We start from the raw sequence: 12,204 nt of genomic DNA on the forward strand, positions 1-12,204 counted from the left end.
TGCGAGCAGACCTTTGCATCAGAGTCCTGAGGTACCAGGGGTATGCGACCAGACCTTTGTATCAGAGCACTGAGATTCCAGGGGTATGCGACCAGACCTTTATATCAGAGCTCTGAGATTCCAGGGGTGCACAAACAGACCTTTATATCAGAGCTCTGAGATTCCAGGGGTGCACAAACAGTCCTTTATATCAGAGCTCTGAGATTCTAGGGGTGCACAAACAGACCTTTATATCAGAGTTCTGAGATTCCAGGGGTATGCAACCAGACCTTTATATCAGAGCTCTGAGATTTCAGGGGTACACAACTAGACCTTTATATCAGAGCACTGAGATTCCAGGGGTATGCGAACAGACCTTTATATCAGAGCTCCGAGATTCTAGGGGTGCACAAACAGACCTTTATATCAGAGCTCTGAGATTCCAGGGGTACAGGAACAGAAACAGGCCTTTATATCAGAGTTCTGAGATTCCAGGGGTGCACAAACAGACCTTTATTTCAGAGCTCTGAGATTCTAAGGGTGCACAAACAGACCTTTATATCAGAGCTCTGAGATTCCAGGGGTACAGGAACAGAAACAGGCCTTTATATCAGAGTTCTGAGATTCCAGGGGTGCACAAACAGACCTTTATTTCAGAGCTCTGAGATTCTAAGGGTGCACAAACAGACCTTTATATCAGAGCTCTGAGATTCCAGGGGTACAGGAACAGAAACAGGCCTTTATAGCAGAGTTCTGAGATTCCAGGGGTGCACAAACAGACCTTTATTTCAGAGCTCTGATTTTCTAAGGGTGCACAAACAGACCTTTATATCAGAGCTCTGAGATTCCAGGGGTACAGGAACAGAAACAGACCTTTATATCAGAGTTCTGAGATTCCAGGGGTGCACAAACAGACCTTTATATCAGAGTTCTGAGATTCTCGGGGTGCACAAACAGACCTTTATATCAGAGCTCTGAGATTCCAGGGGCACAGGAACAGAAACAGGCCTTTATATCAGAGTTCTGAGATTCCAGGGGTGCACAAACAGACCTTTATTTCAGAGCTCTGAGATTCCAGGGGTGCACAAACAGACATTTATATCAGAGCTCGGAGATTCCAGGGGTACAGGAACAGAAACAGACCTTTATATCAGAGCTCTGAGATTACAGGGGTACTGGAACAGAAACAGACCTTTATATCAGAGCTCTGTGATTCCAGGGGTGCACAAACAGACCTTTATATCAGACCTCTGATATTCTAGGGGTGCACAAACAGACCTTTATATCAGAGCTCTGAGATTCTAAAGGTGCACAAACGGACCTTTATATCAGAGCTCTGAGATTCCAGGGGTATGCAACCAGACCTTTATATCAGAGCTCTGAGATTCTAGGGGTACACAAACAGACCATTGTATCAGAGCTCTGAGATTCCAGGGGTATGCGACCAGACCTTTATATCAGAGCTCCGAGATTCTAGGGATGCACAAACAGACCTTTATATCAGAGCTCTGAGATTCTAGGGGTGCACAAACAGACCTTTATATCAGAGCTCTGAGATTCTAGGGGTGCACAAACAGACCTTTATATCAGAGCTCTGAGATTCCAGGGGTATGCGAACAGACCTTTATATCAGAGCTCCGAGATTCTAGGGGTGCACAAACAGACCTTTATATCAGAGCTCTGAGATTCCAGGGGTACAGGAACAGAAACAGGCCTTTATATCAGAGTTCTGAGATTCCAGGGGAGCACAAACAGACCTTTATTTCAGAGCTCTGAGATTCTAGGGGTGCACAAACAGACCTTTATATCAGAGCTCTGAGATTCCAGGTGTACAGGAACAGAAACAGACCTTTATATCAGAGTTCTGAGATTCCAGGGGTGCACAAACAGACCTTTATATCAGAGCTCTGAGATTCTAGGGGTGCACAAACAGACCTTTATATCAGAGCTCTGAGATTCTAGGGGTGCACAAACAGACCTTTATATCAGAGCTCTGAGATTCCAGGGGTGCACAAACAGACCTTTATATCAGAGCTCTGAGATTCTAGGAGTGCACAAACAGACCTTTATATCAGAGCTCTGAGATTCCAGGGGTATGCAACCAGACCTTTATATCAGAGCTCTGAGATTCCAGGGGTGCACAAAGAGACCTTTATATCAGAGCTTGGAGATTACGGGGGTGCAGAAATAGACCTTTATATCAGAGCTCTGAGATTCCAGGGGTGCACAAAGAGACCTTTATATCAGAGCTTGGAGATTACGGGGGTGCAGAAATAGACCTTTATATCAGAGCTCTGAGATTCCAGGGGTGCACAAACAGACATTAATAGTAGAGTTCTAAACAGACCTTTACATCATAGTTCTGAGATTATAGGTATGCACAAGAGAAGCCTTATATTAGAGCTTTGACCAACAGGAGTGCACAATCCAGGGCTCAATTTGATTGGCGGTTTCCGGTGCGGAGCACTGGCACTTATTTTTGAGGGCCAACACTTATTTTTCTGCCTTAAGTGTTTACTGCGAGCAGAATACACATATGGAAAAGAGAGAGCAAGAGAAAAATGAAGAAGCGTCACAAAGGCAGTATTCAGAAAGCTACACGAGTGAGCTGAAGGGGCAGGGAGTGTCTGTAACTGGATTAAAGAGGCCTGAGATGGCTATAGGGATTACGCTGCCTCAGTATTCAGCGCTCACTCGTTTAATTGCAGCAGCTGCATGTTTAAAAGGAGGGCTTTGGACACCAGCACTTTTATTTACAAATGAAGCACTGGAACAATCCCACCATTATATCAGAGTTCTGAGAATCTGGGTTGCACCCCCAGACCTTTATAGTAGTAGTTATCATAGTTAGAAGGTGCACAACCAAAACGTGATGTCAGATTCCTGAGATTTCAGTGTAGAAAAAATAGATATTATTATTAGAGTTCAGAGCATCTGGGGGTGCACAAGCAGATCCTTATATCAGAGTTCTGAACACGTGGGGGTACAATTCACCAAAATGTCAGGGGTAGCAGACGTGACATCACACAAACTTTGAACTTCAGTTTCACTCACACTCACATTCTTACACATGCGCACACATTTACACTTACACACACATGTACACTTACACACACATGTACACTTACACACACATTTACACTTACACACACATATTCACACTTACACTCTAGCTCTCTCATGTAAACACACATTCACACTCAGGCACGCACACAAGAGAGGTGCTGTAAATCTGGCACTGAATCTGGCACTGGTATATCCTGACCTCTCCACTGACAGGTCTGAGAATCTGGCACTGGTATGTCCTGACCTCTCCACTGACAGGTCTGAGAATCTGGCACTGGTATATCCTGACCTCTCTACTGACAGGTCCGTGAATCTGGCACTGGTATATCCTGACCTCTCTACTGACAGGTCTGTGAATCTGGCACTGAATCTGGCACTGGTATATCCTGACCTCTCTACTGAGAGGTCTGTGAATCTGGCACTGGTATATCCTGACCTCTACACTGACAGCTCTGTGAATCTGGCACTGAATCTGGCACTGGTATATCCTGACCTCTCCACTGACAGGTCTGAGAATCTGGCACTGGTATATCCTGACCTCTCTACTGACAGGTCTGTGAATCTGGCACTGGTATGTGAATCTGGCACTGGTATATCCTGACCTCTCTACTGACAGGTCTGTGAATCTGGCACTGGTATGTGAATCTGGCACTGGTATATCCTGACCTCTCTACTGACAGGTCTGTGAATCTGGCACTGGTATATCCTGACCTCTACACTGACAGCTTTGTGAATCTGGCCCTGAATCTGGCACTGGTATATCCTGACCTCTCCACTGACAGGTCTGAGAATCTGGCACTGGTATATCCTGACCTCTCTACTGAGAGGTCTGTGAATCTGGCACTGGTATATCCTGACCTCTCTACTGACAGGTCTGTGAATCTGGCACTGGTATGTGAATCTGGCACTGGTATATCATGACCTCTCTACTGAGAGGTCTGTGATTCTGGCACTGAATCTGGCACTGGTAAATCCTGACCTCTCTACTGACAGGTCTGTGAATCTGGCACTGGTATGTGAATCTGGCACCGGTATACCCTGACCTCTCTACTGAGAGGTCTGTGAATCTGGCACTGACAGGTCTGTGAATCTGGCGGGTATTTTGTGACCTCTCTACTGAGGGCAGACCTAAAGATGTGACTTGTATCTTACCTTTCTGTATACCGAAAAGTCACAAAGATAATGGTCCGTACTTAGCCCAAAAGTCTAAGTTTACCTTTGTGAGTTGGGCCCGCGGTCTGCGGAGCAGCGTTCCCCACTGGTTCTCCTGTCACGGCGGAGGAGCGCAGGCGGGCTCAAGCTCACCAGACACCGCTGTCGCCATCCTGGCCTCCAGGGCTCTTCCACGTGCACAGAAGGGCCTTCCGGCGCTCGGCCAGGGCCGACAAGCGATTGCCGCATCAGGCCTGTCGCATCAGGCCTGTTGGTGTATGAACAACCCCTTCACTGTCAGGTGTGGAATGGGAGCGCAACATCGAGGATTGCAGCTAAAATGCTAACTTTTGATTGGGAGCAGGTAAGGACTTCATGTTTCATGTCTAAGAAATTGTAATTTAAAATACTCTTTAAAGTCAGATTTTAAGTTACTGTTTGGAAATTCAACTTTAAAAAAATTGGTATTTTTCTGCCCTAGGTATTTGGTGTGACTGGGGGTAGCTGACAGTTATACTTTGTTTATTCCTCCGAGGCAACCACACAATAGATGGATTTGGTACACCTCAGTGGGCCGTCACTGACAAGATGGGGGGCGAAGCTGGGCACAGCCTTAACCCAGAGGACTTATCGCCCTTTCATTGTTCCTGCAGCAATATTATACTGGGAACGATCGGGAAATGTATTTCAAATGCTGCAGACATTCTTGTATATAAGGCCAAATGGGGTTGTTTTGTGGGCACCTTATAATGAAGCATTTACTCGCCTGCAGGGGGAATACTTGTGCTCGGTTCGGAAATTAGCCGGTGTCGTCCATACCAATGGAAGGAATACAGGTTTCCTGAGAAGGACACCTAGACAGTTTTGTATTCCCTAAGGACAATGAAATCTATTTTAAATCTTTTTTTTGTTCATAGATTTGGGACTGAGATCCAAAACCGCGGCATAGTACTGCTTTGTAACATTCCGATGAATTTGATGAAATAGTGGAATATACGGTAAGAGACGAGAATACCTGGTGATGGTTTGGGGTACATGGTTTCCCCCGAGCACCATATGGCACTAATTTTACTCACAAACATTATTGTTTGGGGGGGGATCGGGACCCGCATGTGGATGGAGAACCATGGGTGAAAATAGACACTGGGGACCTGTAGGATTATCGGGCCCCTAAATATGATTATAATTACCTATTAATTTATTTTGCCCAATAGAAGAGACTCATCCTTGAACGTTAGAGAACCAACAAATACTCTCTGGATGAGGATACGCTTTGGTGATTGGTATTGAATTTAGGTGTTTGTATCACTATAGATGCAGGTGACTGTTCTGCTTGAATAATAATGATCCTTTGGCCCTGTTTGAGCTGACCTTAACTTGACTGATTGCCCACCGAGGGTGTTTTTAATGTGATGTTTTAATAAAGGAATGACGGAGGCATCCCAAAGGGACAACTTTGCTTTGTTTCACTGATGCTCCGTTTGGAATTGGGGGGATCCAGAGGATGGGTATGGGCTGTTAAAGAGGGCCTCTTAAGTAATGGGGGTTGTAGGATGGTGGAATTTGTATATTTTATCTAAATATTTTTTATTCTAATACAGACATGAAATTATGTATTGGGAGAATATAAAATCGTCCTGAGGAAGGTGGGAAAAGATTTGTGAGAGACCACCGAAACGCATCGATGCAAGCCAGATAGCTGGACCCATTGGAACTGGCCAGGAATAGATGAGAAGTTTGGTGCACAAATCAATTGGCCACTACATGCCTATATTGGGACATCAAGAGAAGACAGACTAGGGAGGGTGTCTTCTGCCTTGTCTCCCATTTTTGTTAGGTTAGAGATTACACAGAAGTCCATTGTGGAGTCTGTTGAAATGTTTAATTACTGGGTTTTTATATTTATATATATATATGTTATATATATTTTTTATGGGATTATTTAATAAATTATATCTTTGATATTCCTTTATTAAGATTGATCATTGGAGTGAAGGGGTGCTTAGGAAGTGTATTGTGTGGTGTATAGTAGGATATTTCCCCCAGGGGCTAATACTTTTGATATCAACCTCAGACTCAACCAGTGAGTGGATGTCTCCACACGTCACCAGACAGGTATTGGAGCCCTTCTTCAGGAGCTTCAGCGACAAAACAAGTCCACACTGATCACCTGGTCAGACCATGCCCTCGTCAACTTCAGCATACTTATCCCACACTACAGCAGAAACACCATCAGTTATCCAGACGATGGGACTGTAATGAGATGTATAAAGCATTTAGGTCTTCTGAACTCCTACACCAAAGTCCTCAACACAACAACAGCCTCCCTAAATACACCTCCACCTTCAACCCCTGTATAACCAACAGCACAGGCACAGGGGCGCCTCTCAAATCCAGTAAATCCACTAGAACCACACCGCAAGCAAGCACACACAGAACAACTTGAACACAGATGGAGACAAAGTAAGAATGACAATAACAAGAGCTCCTACAAATCGTCCTTCAGACACAACCTTCAGCAAATCAGAGCCAAAAAACACTCTGTGCTCACCGACCACATCGAAAGCAGCATAAACAGCACCAAAGAAGTACTTGCCTCGCTGGCATCAAGCTCCACCAGTGCAACTCCCTCTCAGGATCTCAGCACCCAGCTGTCCCTAATCTTCAGCAACAAGATCAACAGCATTTACAACTTCAAGACTCATCCAGACACACTCCCTTACAGCCCTCCTGTCCATCTCAACCATAACCCAGTGGAGCTTCCTTACCACCTGGCCCACCATCACCAATAAAGAATCTGCAATGACCATGCAGTCTATACACACCGAGCACCCTCGGACCCATGCCCTCCCCACAACTTCACCAAAGAACCGTACCTCATCAGTGCAGCCCTCGCCCTAATCTTGAACCACTTCATCATCACAGCCTGGAAACATGCCACAGTAAACTCCCGCTCCTAAAGAATCCCTCCGCAGACCTTAAGACTGTAGCCAACTACAGGCCTATCTCCCTGCTACCCTCAATCAACTAAGGATTTATAAAGCATGGCAAATCTCCTCTGAGGGTCTCAAGGTGATGAAAAGCAAGCAAAAGACAGCAGCAAGAGCGATGCAGCAACACAGGGAGAGCTGGGGCTGGGACCTGCTCACAAGAAATGAGGGAAAAGCAGGAGAAGATACACAAAAACAGGGGGAAAAGCAACGAGAAAGCACTGAAAACAAGGAAAAAGTAATGAGAAGGCATACAAAGAGAGTTGGTCCTGGGACCTGCTCAATGGGGTTGCACCGCAGCCTCCATGAAGTCAGTCCTGGAAGGATGGATGTGTGCGGGGAGGCGGTGGACAGGGCTAGGCCGGAGGTGGGAAATAATTAACAGCATGTGGGAGCAGCAAGGAAAAAGCAAGGAGAAGGCACACAAAAAAACATTGAAAAGGCAAAGAGAAAGCAGTGAAAATGAGGGAAAAGCAAGAAGAAGGCACTGAAAAAATGGGTGAAAAGGAAAGAGGAGACAGAAGCAAGAGCAATGCAGCAGCACGGCGAGAGCTGGGCCTGAAACCTCCTCCATGGGATCACACGAACTAATTTCACAGAAATGGTGATAACGAGATGCCTAGCCACCTATCTCACCTATCCCACCTATCTGTATCTCCTTCCTCAACACCACTTATTCCAGATTCAGACCCAAACATGGTATAAAGACCACTCTCATTACAGCCACTGACGACATCCGGATGATTATAGACAGGTGACATCACAGCCGTCATTCTACTGGACCTTTCTTCAACCTTCAGCACCTCTCACACCTAATCCTTACCCAAATATTGCATGAAGCCGGCATCTAAGGACCTGTTCAACTTTGCTGGATTTGCTCATTCCGCACCGAGTCAGACAAACCGGCCCCTTTACCTTGGACGCTATCAACCTCATCTGTTGAGATCCCCAGGGATCCTCCCTTAGTCCACCATATTCAACACCTACCTGACCCCACTCAACAGCATCCTCCACGCCCACGGGATCAACATCATATCCTACACACATGAGACCCAGCTTGTACTCCCAACTACAATGCCTACCTGAACCCGCTCGGCACCATCCCCCATGCCCACGGGACATACACACGAGACTCAGCTCGTAACTCAACATCATATACTACACACATGAGACCCAGCACGTACTCCCAACTGCAATGCCTACCTCACCCTGCTCGCCAGCATCACCCAATGCCCACGGGATCAACATCATATCCTACGCACGAGACTCAGCTCGTAACTCAACATCATATCCTACACACATGAGACCCAGCACGTACTCCCAACTGCAACGTCTACATGACCCAGCTCGCCAGCATCCTCCACTCCCATGGGATCAACATCATATCCTACACACCTGAGACCCAGCTCGTAACTCAACATCATATCCTACACACATGAGACCCAGCACGTAACTCCCAAATGCAACGCCTACCTGACCCCGCTTGCCAGCATCCTCCATGCCCACGGGATCAACATCAGAACCTACACACGTGAGACCCAGCTCGTACTCCCAACTGCAACCCCTACCTGACCCCGCTCGCCAGCATCCTCCACGCCCACGGTATCAACGTCAGATCCTCCAGACATGAGTCTCAGCTTGCACTCCAAACTGCAACCCCTACCTGACCCCGCTCGCCAGCATCGTCCACGGCCACGTGATGAACATCAGATCCTACACACGTGAGACCCAGCTCGTACTCCCAACTGCAATCCCTACCTGTAGGAGGCTGGCCTGGCTTGTAAGACCCAGCTCGTACTCCCAACTGCAATCCCTACCTGTAGGAGGCTGGCCTGGCTTGTAGTGGGTACCAGAGGTACTTACACCTTGTGCCAGGTCCAGTTGTCCCTTATTAGGGTAGAAGAGGTGTTTCTAGCAGCTTAGGCTGATAGAAGGTAGCCATGGCAAAACAGCTTAGGCTGAACTAGGAGACATGTAAAGCTCCTACTATACCACTGGTGTCATATGCACAATATCATAAGAAAACACAATACACAGAGTTACTAAAAATAAAGGTACTTTATTTTTATGACAATAGGCCAAAAGTATCTCAGTGAGTACCCTCAGTATGAGGATAAGTTATATACACAAGATATTTGTACACAAACCAAAATTAGGTAAGTAATAGCAAGAAAAGTAATGCAAACAGTGTAGAATTACAATAGTTTGCAATAGGAGCACATAGGTATAGGGGCAACACAAACCATATACTCCAAAAGTGGAATGCGAACCACAAATGGACCCCAAACCTATGTGAGCTTGTAGAGGGTCGCTGGGACTGAAGGAAAACAGTGAGGGTTAGAAAAATAGCCCACCCCAAGACCCTGAAAGGTAGGTGTAAAGTGCACCTACTACCCCCAGAGAGCACAGAAGTCGTGATAGGGGGATTCTGCAGGAAGAACAAACACCAGCAATGCAACAACAGTGGATTTCCGGACCTGAGTACCTGTAAGACAATGGGACCAAGTCCAAAAGTCGTGACAGTGTCGAGAGTGGGCAGGAGCCCAGGAAATGCCAGCTGAGGTTGCAAGGAAGCTGCCACTGGATGGAAGAAGCTTGGAGTTCTACAAGAAAGAAGAGAGCTAAGGACTTCTCCTTTGAAAGACGGATGTCACACATCGCAAAGAAGCTTGCAAAGGTGATCCCACGCAGAATGACCGCACACAAGCCTTGCTAGCTGCAAGGGTTGTGATAGAGGTTTTTGGGTGCTGCTGTGGCCCAGGAGGGACCAGGATGTCGCCACTTGGAGGAGGAGACAGAGGGGGCGCCTAGCAACTCAGGGAGCCCTCACAGTAGCAGGCAGCACCCGCAAAGGTACAAGAACAGGCATTTGGAAGGAAAGTGAACCGGAGTCCACGCGAAGTCACAAAAGGGAAGCCCACGACACCAGAGGACAACTCAGAAGGTTGTGCACTGCAGGAAGGAGTGCCGGGGACCCAGGCTTGGCTGTGCATGAAGGAAATCCTGGAAGACTGCACAGGAGCCGGAGCAGCTGAAAAACATGCAGTACCCAGCAATGCAGTCTAGCGTGGGGAGGCAAGGACTTACCTCCACCAAACTTGGACTGAAGAGTCACTGGACTGTGGGAGTCACTTACACAGAGTTGCTGAGTTCCAGGGACCATGCTCGTCTGGCTGAGAGAGGACTCAGAGGACCAGTGATGCAGTCTTTTGGTGCCTGCGTTAGCAGGGGGAAGATTCCGTCAACTCACAGGAGATTTCTTTGGAGCATCTGGTGCAGGGTGAAGGCAGGCTACCCCCAGAGCATGTACCACCTGGAAACAGTTGAGAAAGCCTGCAGGATGAGGCGCTACAATGTTGCTAGTAGCCATCTGGTTACTTTGTTGCGGTTTTGCAGGCGTCCTGAGCAGTCAGCGGTCGATCCTTTGGTAGAAGGTGAAGAGGGAGATGCAGAGGAACTCTGGTGAGCTCTTGCATTCGTTATCTAAAGAATTCCCCAAAGCAGAGACCCTAAATAGCCAGAAAAGCAGGTTTGGCTACCAAGGAAGGAGGATTGGCTACCAAGAGAGGTAAGAGCCTATCAGAAGGAGCCTCTGACGTCACCTGATGGCACTGGCCACTCAGAGCAGTCCAGTGTGCCTTCAGCACCTCTAAATCCAAGATGGCAGAGGCCTGGGACACACTGGAGGAACTCTGTGCACCTCCCCTGAGAGGTGCAGGTCAGGGGAGTAGTCACTCCCCCTTCCTTTGTCCAGTTTCGCTCCAGAGCAGGGCTGGGGGATCCCTGAACCGGTGTAGACTGGCTTATGCAGAGATGGGCACCATCTGTGCCCATCAAAGCATTTCCAGAGGCTGGGGGAGGCTACTCCTCCCCTGCCTTCACACCTATTTCCAAAGGGAGAAGGTGTAACACCCTCTCTCTGAGGAAGTCCTTTGTTCTGCCTTCCTGGGCCAGGGCTGCCTGGACCCCAGGAGGGCAGAAACCTGTCTGAGGGGTTGGCAGCAGCAGCAGCTGCAGTGGAGACCCCGGAAAGGCAGTTTGGCAGTACCCGGGTACTGTGCTAGAAACCCGGGGGATCATGGAATTGTCCCCCCAATGCCAGAATGGCATTGGGGGGACAATTCCATGATCTTAAACTTGTTACATGGCCATGTTCGGAGTTACCATTGTGACGCTATACATAGGTAGTAACCTATTGTTAGAAATGGGGTTTTTGGTTGGCAGCCAGGTTACCCTCTGTCCAAGCAAGAACCCTCACTGTAGTCAGGGTCACACACAATCCAAAATTATCCTGTGCCCACCCTCTGGTAGCTTGGCACGAGCAGCCAGGCTTAACTTAGAAGGCAATGTGTAAAGTACTTGTGAAAAATCATACAAGAACACGATATAGCACCACAAAATTACACCACACAGTGTTAAGAAAAATATATTATATTTATCTGGATAATTGCAGGTCAAAACGAATAAAGATGCAATGTGAAATTGTAGAGATATCACTGAAAAGTGATATAGGGGGTTATTCTAACTTTGGAGGAGGTGTTAATCCGTCCCAAAAGTGACGGAAAAGTGACGGATTTACCACCAGCCGTATTACGAGTCCATTATATCCTATGGAACTCGTAATACGGCTGGTGGTATATCCGTCACTTTACCGTCACTTTTGGGACGGATTAACACTCCTCCAAAGTTAGAATAACCCCCATAGGCCCTCATTCCGACATTGGCCGGCGGCGGTCGCCGCCGGCATGTCGGGGGCAGCCAGAATACCGTTCCGCGGTCGAAAGACCGCGGCGGTGATTCTGACTTTCCCGCTGGGCTGGCGGGCGGCCGCCTTCAGGCCGCCCGCCAGCCCAGCGGGAAAGAGGCTTCCACGATGAAGCCGGCTCGGAATCGAGCCGGCGGAGTGGAAGCTGTGCGACGGGTGCAGTTGCACCCGTCGCGTATTTCACTGTCTGCAAAGCAGACAGTGAAATACATTTAGGGGCCCTCTTACGGGGGCCCCTGCAGTGCCCATGCC

The 12,204-nt window shown here is 47.8% G+C and overlaps 1 protein-coding gene across 1 annotated transcript in view; it reads right to left on the reverse strand.

Annotated features, from left to right (window-relative positions):
- Positions 1 to 12,204, reverse strand: part of LOC138246700 (C-X-C chemokine receptor type 3-2-like) — a 72,283-nt gene that overhangs the window by 4,092 nt on the left and 55,987 nt on the right. The gene's annotated exons all lie outside the window — the stretch shown is intronic.

This window comes from Pleurodeles waltl, chromosome 7 (assembly GCF_031143425.1).
Source record: "Pleurodeles waltl isolate 20211129_DDA chromosome 7, aPleWal1.hap1.20221129, whole genome shotgun sequence".
Taxonomy (NCBI): Eukaryota; Metazoa; Chordata; class Amphibia; order Caudata; family Salamandridae; genus Pleurodeles; species Pleurodeles waltl.